We start from the raw sequence: 14,401 nt of genomic DNA, 5'->3' as shown, positions 1-14,401 counted from the left end.
AATGGCACTTGTGTTGTCACGGAATATTGGAATTTTGTCAACACTTAGCCCATAGTCAAATAGTTGATTCCTCATCCATAATATCTGTGCACAGCAACTACCAGCAACAATGTACTCAGCCTCAGCTGTTGATGTAGAAACATAATTTTGCTTCTTACTAAACCATGAAACAAGCTTATTCCCTAGAAATTGACAGGTGCCAGTTGTACTTATCCTGTCTATTTTGCAACCTGCATAATCTGCATCTGAGTAGCCAATTAGATCAAAACTAGACTCTCTAGGGTACCAAATTCCTAGATTTGGAGTCCCTTTGAGATATCTGAAAATTCTTTTAATAGCAACTAAGTGAGATTCTCTAGGATCAGCTTGAAATCTAGCACAAAGACATGTAGCAAACATTATATCAGGTCTACTAACAGTTAAATATAGAAGTGAACCAACCATGCCTCTATAGCTTGTAATGTCCACAGACTTTTCAGCCTTGTTTAATTCAAGCTTAGTGGCAGTGGCCATGGGAGTTTTTGCAGATGAACATTCCTAAAAGTCAAACTTTTTTAAAAGATCATAAATATATTTAGTTTGACTAATGAAAATTCTACCATTAACTTGTTTAACTTGTAAACGAAGAAAATAAGTTAGCTCTCCCATCATGCTCATTTCATATTTACTTTGCATTAACTTAGCAAACTTTTTACAAAGTTTATCATCTGTAGAACCAAATATAATATCATCTACATAAATTTGAACAAGTATTGTAGAGCCATTAACATTTCTAAAGAAAATAGTTTTGTCAACAGTACCTCTTGTGAAGTAATTATCTAGGAGAAATTTTGACAAAGTCTCATACCAGGCTCTAGGTGCTTGCTTTAGTCCATAGAGTGCTTTCAACAGATAATACACATGGTCTGGAAAATTTGGATCTTCAAACCCTGGAGGTTGGCTCACATAGACTTCTTCCTCCAATTCTCCATTCAGAAATGCACTCTTGACATCCATTTGATAGACTTTGAAATTGGCATGGGCTGCATAGGCTAGAAAAATTCTGATGGCTTCAAGTCTTGCAACAGGAGCAAATGTCTCATCAAAATCTATTCCCTCTTGTTGAGAGTAGCCCTTGGCAACCAATATAGTTTTATTCCTTATGACAATGCCAATTTCATCCATCTTGTTTCTGAATACCCATTTTGTGTCAATAGAACTCTTGTTCTTTGGCTTGGGTACCAGCTTCCATACTCTGTTCCTCTCAAATTGGTTTAGCTCCTCTTGCTTTGCTAAAATCCAATCTGGATCCAATAGAGCTTCTTCCACTCTCTTAGGTTCCTCCTGTGATAGAAAACTACTGTATAGACATTCATCTTGAGTAGCCCTTCTAGTTTGCACCTTAGATGTTGCATCACCAATGATTAGTTCAAAAAGATGATTCTTGGTCCATTTCCTTTGAGGTGGTAGATTAGCTCTAGATGAGGTGGCCTTAGTGTTGTCATGATGTGAGATAGAGTGTTGATTGGTTGAAACTCCCCTGAGTTATTGGTCCTTTAAAAAGAACTGGGAGTTCTATCAACTGATGATGTAAGTTGATTATCCATTGATGAACTATGATCAACGGATGCTCCATTATGTACTTCAACGGATGATGCACTTTGTCTTTCAACGGATGCTGCATTACTTCTGTCAACGGATGCTGAGTTATGACTTTCAACTGATGCAGCATTTTGTGTATTATCCAAAGGCAGATTTTGAATCCTTTTTGAAGTGTCTTCTCCATCATTCTCATCTTCACTATCATCACAATATATCTCAATGTTGTCAAATTTGAGTCCTCCATGCTGTCCCTCATCTGTTAGTCCATCAATCTTTTTATCATCAAACACAACATGCACAGATTCCATAACAATGTTGGTTCTTAGATTGTAGACCCTATATGATTTTCCAGCAGAATAACCAACAAATATCCCTTCATCAGCCTTTGCATCAAACTTGCCTTTGTGATCAGGTTGGTTCCTTAGAATGTAGCATTTGCAACCAAAGACATGACGAAAGTTTAAGGTTGGTTTTCTTCTCTTGAACAATTGATAGGGAGTCATGCCTTTTGCCTGATTGATTAGAGAAATATTCTGAGTGTAACATGCATAGTTAACAGCCTCATCCCAAAAATATGTTGGGAGTTTTGACTCTTCAAGCATTGTTCTTGCAGCTTCAATTAGTGATCTGTTCTTCCTTTCCACCATACCATTTTGTTGTGAAGTCCTTGGAGCTGAGAACTCATGCATGATCCCATTTTCTTCACAGAACAACCTCATTATAGAATTCCTGAACTCAGTTCCATTGTCACTCCTGATATTCCTTACTTTGAAATCTGGATGGTTGTTGACTTGCTTGATATAATTGATAAAGATTTCACTAGCTTCATCCTTTGATCCAAGAAAATAGGTCCATGAAAACTTTGAGAAATCATCTATAATCACTAGGCCATATCTTTTCCCTTGAAATTGACAATACATTGACTGGTCCAAAAAGATCCATGTGTAGCAGTTGTAATGGTTCATCAATTCCTGATTCAAGCTTCTTACTGAATGATGATCTCTTTTGCTTTTCTTTCTGACAAGCATCACACAGTCCATCGCTTGAGAATTCCACTAGAAGTATTCCTCTAACTAAGTCCTTTTTGACTAGATCATTCATTGTCTTGAAATTCAAATGGGACAGCTTCTTGTGCCATAGCCAACTTTCATCTTGACTTGCGTTGCTGAAAAGACAAGTAATTGATTCTGCATCTGTAGAGTTGAAGTCAGCCAAGTACACATTCCCTTTTCTAACTCCAGTTAGAACCACTTTATTGTCCTTCTTACTGGTAACAACACAGGCTTCAGAATTGAAGGAAACAGTATTCCCTCTATCACATAGTTGATTGATGCTCAATAGATTGTGTTTGAGACCATCAACTAATGCAACTTCATTAATGATGACATTTTCCTTTGAAATCAAGCCATATCCCATAGTGAACCCTTTGCTGTCATCTCCAAAGGTTATGCTAGGGCCAGCTCTCTCCTTGAACTTTGTGAGCAGGGTGAAATCTCCTGTCATGTGCCTTGAACAACCACTGTCCAAATACCATAGATTCCTTCTTTTTCCCTGCACACAACAAAATCAAATCAAGTTGATTTTGGTACCCAAGTTTCCTTGGGTCGAGCCTTGTTAGTCTTTTTCCTAGACTTCACACTTCCTGCACCTTTTGACTTAGGTAACTTTGAGTCAACCTTGGTCTCAGATGTAGTTGGTTGAAGTGTAGGGTTAGTCACAGAATCATTTAGCACATTTGGTTGAATTTGATAAGGCATAGATTGTGCAAACATATTATTCCACATAGGCATGTTGTATGGCATTTGAGGCATACTAAATGCAGCAAAATAAGGATTATTAACATATGGCATGTTTGCAAAATGTGCATGTGGATTCTGTTGAAACATAACAGACATAGCATGCAGTGGTGACATAGACATGTTAGGCATGGAAGGTGTTAAAGGCATGGGAACATTTTTAACAGATTTGCAGTTAGCAGATAGATGATTAACACTACTACAATGCACACAACTTTTTTTAGGAGCATACTTATCAGGTGTGTAGTTGTTGTGTTTGTTAATCCCTACCTTCCTATTTCTATTAGATTTTCTTTTAGTTTCCTTTTTATCCTCAACCAACTTAAGCCTATTTTTTAACTGATCTAAATTCATGTGTCCTATATTCACCTTACTGGCATCTTTGGATGTGCTAGCTTCTCCTTTGACAAAGTTCTTGGAAGTTGAACCAAACTTCTTACTGAGATTTTTCAAATTATCCTTTTTAGAGTCATTTGCCTATTTCAACTGATTAGCCTTCAACGGATGCTCCTTTTCTTCCTTCAACGGATGACTCACATCATCCGTTGATTCCACATCCGTTGACAGTCCATCAATTAATTCCATTTCCTTTTTGTTTTTCTTCCAGGCATTCTCACAGAGTGATTCAATTCCTTGAACCTTGACAATTTGAGCACTAACATCCCTAGATGTTTTCCAGGCCTTGATTACCTCTTGCTCACGTTCTAGTTGTTTAGAAAGAATTTTTACTTTCTTAACAGACTCTTCTAGTTCACTCTCAACAGATAAGCATTTGATTTTAATCTTTTCAAGCTCAATTACCTTTACCCTCTAATACAGCATTCCTATCACTTAAAAACAGATTATTCTCTTTAATTCTCATGTTCTCTTTAGCCAGTGATTTAAGGGAAACACGTAAATGATATAATTCATTTGACATATCATTTATAGCCTCATTGCATTCATTTTTAGAAAGCTGAGAGAGATCAGTAGTAATTACCTGGTTGCTTGATGAACTAGTTTCATTTTCATCAGAATTAGCCATCAGGGCTAAGTTGACATATTCCATATCATCATCTTCATTGGCTCCATCAGCTGCCCAGTCATTTTCCTGAGTCAGAAAAGCCATTTCCTTTTGTTTGAGCAATTCGAAATATTTCTTTTTGTAATCCACTTGCTCAAATTTCTTCTTTTCAGAAGTTGGCTTTCTGCACTCACTTGCAAAGTGTCCACTTGTGCCACAGTTATAACACTTGAACTTAGACTTGTCCATCATGTTCTTGTTTGGCTTAGTGGCTCTAGTGTTTTTCTTGAATTTCATCTTTGCAAACCTTCTGGACAGAAAAGCCAGATGTTCATCAACATCATTAGAGTCATCTTGACTGGAATTGTCTTCAACCTCAGCTGCTTTCTCCTTTCTATTGCTTGATTCTGATTTGCTTGTGCCAATTTTGAGACTTGGCATTGTCTTTTCTTCATTCTTGGCTTCAGTTCTCTCATTTTCAGCTACAAGGGAAACTGATCTACCTTTTCTCTTTCCCTTCTCCAACAACTCATCTTGCTCCATCTCAAGTTCATAGGTCTTCAAAATTCCATATAATCTTTCAAGTGTGAAGTCCTTATAATATTGAGAATTCCTTAGTGAAATAGTCATAGGCTTCCATTCTTTTGGTAGAGACCTCAGAAATTTTAAGTTGGAATCCTTGACTTGGTACACTCTGCCATACAACTTCAATCCATTCAACAGTTTCTGAAATCTATTGAAGGTATCATTTAATGATTCTCCTTCTTCAGAATGAAAATATTCATATTGTTGAATGAGAAGCTGCATTTTGTTTTCTCTAACTTATTCAGTACATTCACAAATAAGTTGTACAGTATCCCATATTTCCTTAGCAGTTTGGTTGTTAATGACATTATCAAACATATCTTTGTCTATGCCATTAAACAGAATGTTCATGGCCTTCTTGTCCTTGTGAACCTCTTCAATATCTTCATCAGTTCATTCTGCTTTTGGCTTAGGAATAGACTGTCCAACAGCAATTGTGGCAGTGGAAGCTGTGGCCACTTTGTGAGGGATGTGAGGACCATTCTCAATGCAGTTTATGTAGCTTTCATCTTGAGAGAGAAGATGTAGATGCTTCTTCACTTTCCAGTGATGATAATTATCTCTTTCCAGGATTGGAATCTTCACTCCAATATCCTTCTTACTCATGATGTTAGTAGAATAGATCTTTTAACTCTTTGTATGTCAAGAGCTTGCTCTGATACCAATTGTTATTCCTAAGGAACTAACAATTAGATTTACAAAAGGGGGGTTGAATGTAAATCTCAAAACTTTTTCAAGTTTTGAGCAGTTTCAAAAGTTGAGTGTATGATGAACAGATGTGTGTGAATTGTTTTGAGCAGGTGCAGACAGATGTATATTCAAGACACAAATGTAAAGAACACAAAGGCTTTAAAAACTTTTCTGGTGAATTTGTTGTTCCACCAGAGATGTGTATTTCAGAAAATCTGTGATACAAAGAATTGTTCACAGCTGCTTCCTAGTACAAACTAGATGATTTTCTCTCTATGTTTTTCTAAACAGCTCTGGAAAATTCACACCTAATTACTAGCTGCAACTTGGTTTATATATCACCAAGTTTACAAGTGAAGACAAAGATAAAATACAATTATAAAATAGTTCTTCACATGTTTCTTCTTCATTTCTCTATCCAATGCAATCTAAGGAAATCTGTGAATCTTTGAATACTTTCTTGTTTGCACCAGAATGGAAATGCTGCTTTTTCTTGATTCCTCCAAGAGGCTACCACATTTCAATTGTCTATGTCAACCCATGTGCCTCTGTCAGCTTATGAATTGTCACTATCAATTGCTATGGAACTGAGCATCCGTTGAAGCTTTCATCCGTTGATGGCTTTATCCGTTGATGCTTTAGTGACATCCGTTGATGCTTTAACAGTTAAAGCTTTATCCGTTGATGCACTCATCCATTGATGGATGTTATCCGTTGAAGCTTTAGAGACATCCGTTGAAGCTTTGTTTCTCATCCGTTGAAGGCCTTTAATCTATCAGTTGATACTACTTCATTTATACAAAATTACAAGGCATGAAATATTTACAATTAGCCCTCCTATTTGCATATCCACTAGTAGTCAACATGACTTATAATTTCCCACAACTTCTAAGAATTATAACTTAAATACAGAGACAGAAATGTGCTACAATACTAAACTTATTTCTAAGTAAAGCTACTCCATCAACGGATAGCCAAAGTGGTCTTATCCGTTGAGGCTACAAACACTAGATTTCTACTTAAGTGTTTTGTTTAAATTATCATCAAACTAATACATATATTCCTAACAGTTTCAACATTGAGATGGATGTATATCAGGTACCCGACTTAGCCTGGTACCATATTTTGGCGGCTACCTTTAGAGAAGGTGCTCAACAGTGGTTCCAAAAAACTTGGCCCAGGAGTTATCACATCTTGGAAACAAATAAAAACCTTGTTTTTGACTCAGTTCCAAGCTGCAGTGAAGTATACGCCACATGTTACCACACTGGCCAATGTGAAACAGAAGGAAGGGGAAAGTTTGACCTCATACTTCAAAAGGTTCAATGCGGAGTCTATCTTGGTGAGAGGCGCCACCGACGAAACACTGAAATAACTTCTTATAGCTGGTCTGCGTGTGGAAATAGATTTCTGGAAACATTTACAAGGAAAAGACCTTGTGTCGTTAGCTGATGTACTTGCGCAGGCTGAGTCCTTCAAAGCTATTGAGCAGTCGCTTGCCAAAACAAGAAAGAATGATAATAACAACAACTCAAATGGGAGAATTAAGATAAGAGACAAGTCTGCGAGTCCAGATTATCGGCGGAATGCTCGGAGTCCTAATAGAGTCAATGCCACCAACTCGTGAAGAGAATGGAGCCCACAATTGAACTTTTAATGTTGGAAAATGTTTCAAGGATCAACATTGTTGAGGAGGCTATGGTGGAGCGTGAAGGAGACATTGTACAACGACAAGTGAATAGAGAAAGGTTGGAAGGAAGGAGTGAATTCTTTCAAATTTTGAAAAATCCTCCTGAGGTTGATGCTCCCCCAAGGGAGGACACGCCCTCATGATGTGTAATGTTAGAAGCCTTGCCATGTCCTGAGGTTGATGCTCCTCTAAGGGAGGACGCGCCCTAAGGCTCTGCAATAGCTGAAGCTTTGCCTTGTCCTGAGGTAGACGTGTTAGTGTATACTGAAAATATTTATTTGAAGTATATACATTTATTTTTGGCCAGTTTAATTGAGAATCATTTGAATGTTTAGATGTTGTCTAATATTATATATTGTGAACAATCTAGTATCAAATGGGATATAGAATATTAGATTGTCAAATACGGTTATATAATATAATAAGGTTCACAGCACAGGTGGTGTTGGACAATCCACTAGTATGGCTGTAGTGTTATTTAGATTAGTTTATATTGACTAATAAATAATACTAGTATACTTTGTGTATATTGAACAGGATCAAATTTAGAATTGTTCCCTTAATACTGATTAAGAAGGAGAACTAAGATTCTATGTTATTATTAATGCTTCAGTTCTTAATCCGGAAATACTAATTGACACGTGTATATTATTTACATGCTTTGATTTATATATGAAGTAATTCTTTTGAATTATATCATTATATTTTGGGTGATGGAATTATATACATGATGGATATTATTTATTGAAGGAATCCATGTCCTGATAATATTCGGGTTAATGATGTCCCCTTGAAAGCTCAAAAAGATTTAATTATGTGAAACCCTACAGGTGGAATTTATTCTGGCATAATTAAATAAAGGTTGAGTGGATGATCAAGGATAAAAGATATTAATTAAATAAATTATCAGTAATTTATTTAATTAATGGACATGTGATATTTTAAACATGGGGAATTTAATAAGCAAATAATATTGGAATCGAATTAATTATTTAAATTGCGGTATTAGGAAAGGTAGTGCAAATATTAATTCTTTAGTGGATTGAATTAATATTTAATTACATTGGGATAGGCTCAAGATGTAATTATAAGGCCTAACCTAATTATCCATGGTCCCTATTGTAGCCTATATATATTCTTATTCTCTTCTTGCTTGGTAGTGTGTGAAAACATATTGTACCCACCAAGAAGTAAGAAGAGAGGATAACTTGAGAAGACGGAGGCCACACTTCGCTCAAGGGAATTTGGGAATACAATAGAAGAGCGTGGAATCAACCGTTAACAAGGTGATTTTCTTTTCATAATATTTATCGTAAAACGTAGTAACACCCCAAGTCCGTGGTTCCCAACAATTGGTATCAAGAGCCTGGTAATGGGTTCTACGTTTTATGATATAATGTTCAGGTCGTAATTATATATGCGTGTATATAGTGTTTTGCTTGTATTGGTTTTGATGCAGGTTGTTAATCCACTATTATGGCCATGTATATTTTAATTATGTGTTTGGATCCCACGTGGTTTAATCGTGGTTAATTTTTGTTTTGGTTTCCACGTGGTTTAATCGTGGTTGTAATTTACACGAGGGTTGATCGTGTTAGAATAGATTTTACAAAATTAATTTTGTATTAGATCTATTTTTTTGTAATTGTTCCGGGTAATTTGTAATAATTATGTGTGATCGGAAATCAATTCTGGTGGTTTTTTGTTCCGCTGTGCAACACAAGGGGCTGCTGTTGGTGTTTGGATTGAACAAAAACCAAAACAAAACTCAACAGATGAAGCACTGGCAGCTGGCGCGTGAAAAATCAGCAGAAACAGGGGTAACGCAGGCCGAACCTGCGCAACATGCCGAGTTTTGGCTGTAACGCAGGCCGTACCTGCGCAACACGCCTAGATTGGCTGTAACGCAGGTCTGGCATGCGCAACAGGTGTAATATCTGGGATATATCGTGTAATTATTTTTGCTATTAAATAATTATTATGTGTTTTCAGTATCTATTCTGTGAATTAACTGTTAAGTGTTATTTGTATTTGAATATTCAAAAATAGTATTAATTGAGTACTTCAATTTTTATATGTCCAAAATAAAATATAGATAATTGTCATATCTTCCTAATTATTATTATGTTGATTTATGAATTTATATGAATCATATGAAATTTATAAAATCTTTTTCCGAGTATTTAAATCTATTTTATAAAAACGGGAACCAACCGACGTCAACCGTTGTTACGTTTTTGGAACCCGAAACTCTTCCGAGAACTCCTTCCTAACCTAATTGTAATATTCTGAGCCTTTTCCATGTTTCGACTTTTTCGATCCGGCGTACGGTTTGTCCTGCGCGGGTCCCGGCGCAACATTTACGATACAATATTCGTTTCGGTAAATCAATAAAACCCGTATTTTCGATAAACGGGAGCTTTTTATTAAAATATCACAATTATCACTTCGTAATACGTGTAACCAGGCGCTGAGACCAAGACCGCAGTACAAATTGTACTGATTTGGATAATTATCCCGAAAACCGATACCGTTTGGATCAGTTTTTACAAATAAACGTACCATTTTATATCCGGAATGATCCAACGGGATACTAATTTCCCGTATATATAAATAGCCTTTTACCGTATTTTATTTCGTATCAAAATCATTTGCAGAGAGATAATTATATAATTTTACAGAGAAAAATCATATATTCATAAACTGTTCCAAGAATCAAACCAACTTTTGAAGGTGTTATTGATCTTTGTTTGAAAAGCTCGAGTACCAGATTTGAAGGTCTTGAAGAGCTCTATCAGATTCCATAACCTATTTTACTGCAGAATCAAAGGTTGATTTTATATATTTTTATTTATTTTTGAATTATTTTGATTAAAAATATGATTTTTTGTTCGGATGATTGTTTGTATGATTTGATGATTGCATGTTGTAGAGCTTGATTTCCTGATGATTTTGATATATTATACGTCTGATTTGGAGTTCAATAACATGTTCAAATTTGAGTTTTATTTTCGAATTTTAGAATTAGGGTTTATAACCCGTATGAATGTTCTTAATTGAAATTTGGGGGTTTCTTATTTTGGAATAGATTGATGTTGTGATATAGTGGATTGTGTTCTCTGTGAAATTTGCAATCTAGTCGTATAAGTTTCATGAATCAACGAGGTCTGTAGAGAAGGGAATTGTATTTTGAATATTTCCGAAGTTCGCCGGAAACTGGCAAACTTCACGGCCAAATTCCGGCCAACTCAGGGATGATTAGAACGATTTGTTGGCTTGGTTGTGTTCCTGGTAAAGTATAGATGTGATCTGGAGGTATTGGTGGGGTGAGGACGCCGGGAACGTGTTCTCTGGCCACCCCTGTGTTTTCCAGCGATGGGGTGTAAAATTTGCAGTTTGGTCCCTGGACTTTTGGGGACGATACAGTTAGGTCCCTGAAGTTTCCAGACTTTGCAAATTTAGGATTCCTGTTTTAAAAATGTTTAAAAAAAATATTTCCTATTTATTTTTATTAGAAAAATTCGTTTTTAATTTTTGAAAATTCTAAATATTATTATTTCAATTCCGAAAATTATTTTTAATTCAAAAATAAATCTGAATTAATTAGTTAATTAATTTCAGTTAATTTTTAATTAATTAATTGGTCAATTAATTCGGAAATTAATTGATTAATTGATTCAATTAATTATTAAATGATTTTAATTAATTATTTAATTAGATTTAATTATTTAAAAATGATTTAAAAATTCTGAAAAATAGTTTCGAGCTTTAAAATATTATTCTAAATTATTTTCAAGGCTCGATAATTATTATAAAATTGTTTAGAAGCCGGAATTGGCCAACCGAACCCTGTTTATTAACCCGAAATTGATCCAACGACCCGTATTAATTCTGAAAAATACTTTAAAAATCATTTTAAATACCCGAAAGCATATTTATGACCCGAGACTTCTTTATAAATGATATGTCATTGATTACGTGATGTATTATGTGTTATACGTGACTTGTTGATTGACTATCGGTCTATATATTCGGTGTTTACTTGGTTATTGCATAACTTTCAATCCGTTAATCGGATTTGGGTGAAACGAAGGGTAGATAGAAGTATGTATTGAATAGCATCCTATGAGTTAATGATTTATAGATGCTTATATTATGTGAGCAGAAGAGGCAAGATATAGGAAAGGGAAACAGGTAGTTGAGGAGTAAAACGATTGTGATTGGAAGCAAATGCAGGATAGTAAGCTAATACTAGGCAAGTGTTCTGAACTTTCTCGAGATATTGTAGTACTTGATAGTTTTATTGACATTGCAAGTGCTTTGAAGCACAAAAACCTAAACCCTGATTTCAGTTATTGTTCTTGAGCCATGAACCATATTCTTTCTAAGCCATTGATTATTGTATACCCAAACACGAACCACAAATCTACGATACTACTCCACAAATACGTACAAACTAAATACCAGACACTGAATTGAATTATTATATACTCAACCCATGGTATCTTATGCTTTGAAAGACCAAATTCTTGAAACCATGAAACATTGGTTCCTTTGTTATCCAATTATTTCATTACCCAACATCCAAGCCTTAAAAGTACCTTGTTGATCCATACAAGGGTTGAAACCCTTTCATTGTTAAACACTCACTGTTATTAATGATTCTGATTATTGTTTATTATTGTTTAATCTTGTTATTATGTTAGAATTGGATTGTTCTTATAAAATTGTGGACCAGATTCGTGGTCAAACCATATAATGGTCAAGTTAGGCCAATGTGTGCCTTTGATCCAGTAGTTAGAGCAGTGCTGTGTGCTTTGCTCGGGGTTAGTGCGTGACTGATCAGCAGCCTAACCTTGGTTTTAAAATAAAAATATAGTATCCAATTCTAAATCATAATCCATTATTCACTTGATATCATAACCATATTCACTTGATGATCATTATTCTCGGTTTTGTCATTGTGACTTGCTGAGCTAGTTAGCTTATTTATGCGATTTTGTTTATACACTTTCCAGTTAAGAAGAAACCAGTTGGTAGCAAGGATCCCCAGTCCAGTGCGAGAGCTAGGGATTAACGCTGTTGAAGCTGAGCTAGTAGACTTCTTTTGGAATAATGTAAATTGTAAAAGTTTGTAATATGTTTAATACTCAGTTCAAGTTTGAATGGTTGGGATTTAATCGGTATGTAATATATTAGTGCGTTTGGCTTGTATGCATACTTTAACCTGTTGTGATCTGTGGTAGTTGGTAAGTAGGGTCATTGCATATTATTATTATTTTTAGTATTGTTATAAGCAGGTTATAAATAAGGTGTGTGTGTGGACCCCAAACTTCTGACCCGGGTTTGGAGGGCGCCACAACAGGTGCTGGCGGTAGAAATTTTTTCTCGAGAGCTGGATTTTTTTTTCAAAGGGCCATAATAGTGGAAAATTTATTTTAATTTTTTTGCATTAATTTTTTAATTATTGCTTTAATTTATTGATTATGTGTGTCATTAATTATGTGTGTAATTCCTTTAAAATTGCATGTTTAACATAATTAGGACGACATGGACATAAATTTTATTTATTGCTTTAATTAAATGTTATATGTTGCTAAAATTATGTGTGTATTTTGAATGCATGATTAGACATAATTGTAACGATATAGGGCCCCATTTAATTTTAAAATTCCTCAATTTTAATAAAAAATCTAAGTGGGAGAGGGAATTAATATGAAATTAAATCCCATGGTCTCCATTATTGGTTGTATGTAATTTAACATAAAGACGAATATAAATTATATATACGTCACCCATCGTGGCATGTAATTTATGGTGTCTAGAATGTTATAGAAATTACTAGAACAAACTTCTTAAATTAATAAATTTTAAAAAGGAATAAATACGAATTTTCTTTATTTCTGATATGGGGCGATTTTGTCAAAAACGGGTTCATCGAACTTGTAAGGCTGTGGGTATTAAGCGAGACTGATGTGACTCCTCCACTACCTGGAAATCAAACCATTGATGAATATTGAATTGAAGTATTCTATTCTAGGCAAAATTACGAATATTGGAAGGTATACATGTCACCCATCGTGGCGTGCCAAGTTCCATAGATTTCGAATAATTTAAGATTTGATGATGGTATACACTTAGCTATGAAAAATAATATAGTCCACCCCAACGTGGCATATTGTTTAGTAATAGGACCGAAGTAACATTTAAACAAAATTAGGTGGTATACATGTCACACATCGTGGCGTACCAGAAACTTATGGTATTTAGATGTTAGTGTATTTAATTTTAATAATTGTTAGAGGAATCAATAGCTCTTAATAATTAATGCACCCTTATTTATGTGATGTTTTTATGCATGATTCTCAGGATAAAATGGACTTTAATCCACTATTCACCATACTTAAGGATAACAAACTTACCGGACCTAACTATATTGAATGGAAACGAAATTTGGACATTATGTTGACTGCTGAGGAGTACAAGTTTTGCACTTATGAACCCAAGCCTGATCAGCCTGCTGTTGATGCTCCTGAAGATGAGAAAGAGTATTATAAACGGTGTATTAAGGCTGATGAGATATCACGATGTTACATTCTGGCAGCAATGTTGGGTGTTTTGCAGCATCAGCATCAGTCTATGGCCACTGCTTCGGATATGCTCTTTAATCTCAAGGAACTTTTTGGAGATCAGAATAGGGCTGCAAGGCAAGTAGCCATGAAGGCTTTAATGAAAACTCAGATGGTTGAAGGCACACCTGTAAGGGATCATGTTCTCAAGATGATGTCACATCTGAATGAGATAGAGATCCTTGGTGCTGAACTTGACGGGGAAACCCAGATTGACATTATCCTTATGAGCTTGTCCAAGAGTTTTGAACAGTTCCGCTTGAATTACAACATGAACAAGAGGCAGTATAGTCTCGCGAAACTGCTGACAGAACTTCAGGAAGCTGAAGGATTATTTCGGCAGAGTGTTCAAGTGAATGTGGCTGAGAAAGGTTCTTCCTCTAAGCCGAAAGGTATTAAGAAGAAGAAAAAGGCTCAGACACAGAAA

The sequence above is a fragment of the Apium graveolens genome, chromosome 2 (assembly GCF_009905375.1).
Source record: "Apium graveolens cultivar Ventura chromosome 2, ASM990537v1, whole genome shotgun sequence".
Taxonomy (NCBI): Eukaryota; Viridiplantae; Streptophyta; class Magnoliopsida; order Apiales; family Apiaceae; genus Apium; species Apium graveolens.
The sequence above is the reverse complement of the archived record's forward strand: the minus strand, read 5'-3'. Positions refer to the sequence as shown.